A 1,487-nucleotide genomic window follows, 5' to 3' on the forward strand; every position below is an offset into this window, starting at 1 on the left:
ATATACTGCTGATAGTAATTCTTTGTCACAGAGTTGCAAAATCTTTTTTTCCCAGCTTTTTTTTTTTGCCTTTAGAACATAGGTTTTTTTTCTGAAGTTAATTTGGAAGAACAGTTTAGTCATGATAGGAAGAACATTCCAGTAAGACAGAGTAAGGATGAGAAATTTGCCCTCATAGATATAGAATGTATTATAAAGGTATCATCATTAAAGCATTGTGGGATTGGCACAGGTGCACACAGAAAGATCAATGTATACAAGTCAGAAACAGCTTAAAGTATAAAATAGTTGAATAGGCGATGAAGATGCCAACTAAAATCAGTGGAGAAAATAGTGTCTGGACAAGTGGCTCTTACAAAAATTATGTTAGGTTTCTTCCTCACCCCAAAAATAAATTCCAAATGGATCAAAAGATTTTTCATTTAAAAATGAAAACATTTTTTATCCTCTTGTAGCGGACAGTAACACAAAAAAAGTGCAATTTGTAACAAGCACCTGAAAGGATGTATGCGAGTTAATGACATGGAGGTGAAGAGAGGCTCCGAAGGGTATTCCAGGCTGAAAGAACTGCCAGAGCAAAGGTTTGGAGGCTGAAAGGCAGCAACGTGCGAACTCTAAAAAGGCAGGGTCAGGGATCGAACTCAAGACGCCCACAATGGAATCCAGGGTTGAGTCCATGCCCGCCCCCATAGGGATCATAATTATGTAAAATAGCATTTTTCCCATATATGGTACTTAATATCTGTCCTTCTGGTGGGATGACATGAGACTGAGAACACAGCTCGCGGGGCGGGGTGTCCAGACCTTCCCAGTCAGCTTGCGGGGCGGGGAGTTCCAGACCTTCCCTGTCGGCTCCCGCCGGGCCTCGCCCCGGCCCAGGCAAGGCACCAAAACCCCGGGCCGGAGCCCTACGCGCCCCGAGTTGCCGCCTCCTGATTGGATTTCCTCTGTGTCAATCCTTGTCCTAGAACCTGGCTGTCCGTTGGACCCGCCCTAGAGGGCGGGGCTCCCGCCTAGCAAGCGGGGGAAGGTGGAGCGGGTGGGGAGGTAGGGGCGAAAGAGGAGGAGGAATCCCCACCCATCTGGCCGCAGAGGCTCCGCCCGCTCCCCTTTCCAGAGGCCAACATGTCTGCCCATCAAGGCCAGGCGCGGCCTGCAGTGGGTGAAGCAGGAAGGGGGGCGGGATTGTGCCTCCAGGCTCCGCCCCGGAGCCGGCTCCGGGCTGGGAATGGGCCCGCGACTCCGAGGGCGGGGCGGGAAGGCGGCGAGGAGCGGAGCTGGGTGCGGTGAGGCGCGCAGATCACCGCGGTTCCTGGGCAGGGCACGGAAGGCTGAGCAAGGCTGACCTGCTGCAGCTCCCGCCTCGTGCGCTCGCCCCACCCGGCCGCCGCCCGAGCGCTCGAGAAAGTCCTCTCGGGAGACCAGCGCCTGTTCCCGGGGCAGATCCAGGTTCAGGTGAGCGAGCCCCCCCCGCGGTCCCGCCCCGG

The 1,487-nt window shown here is 54.0% G+C and overlaps 1 protein-coding gene across 2 annotated transcripts in view; it reads left to right on the forward strand.

Annotated features, from left to right (window-relative positions):
• The first annotated feature begins 1,195 nt into the window (after nt 1-1,195).
• The window catches only part of MYH9 (myosin, heavy chain 9, non-muscle), a 107,012-nt gene continuing 106,720 nt past the window's right edge, over nt 1,196-1,487 (forward strand). For both annotated transcript variants that reach the window (XM_011964318.1, XM_011964319.1), the window contains exon 1: nt 1,196-1,455. The gene's annotated coding sequence lies outside the window, so the exon portion shown is untranslated. The remainder of the gene's footprint in view (nt 1,456-1,487) is intronic.

Source organism: Colobus angolensis, unplaced genomic scaffold, assembly GCF_000951035.1.
Source record: "Colobus angolensis palliatus isolate OR3802 unplaced genomic scaffold, Cang.pa_1.0 Scaffold65, whole genome shotgun sequence".
Lineage (NCBI taxonomy): Eukaryota > Metazoa > Chordata > Mammalia > Primates > Cercopithecidae > Colobus > Colobus angolensis.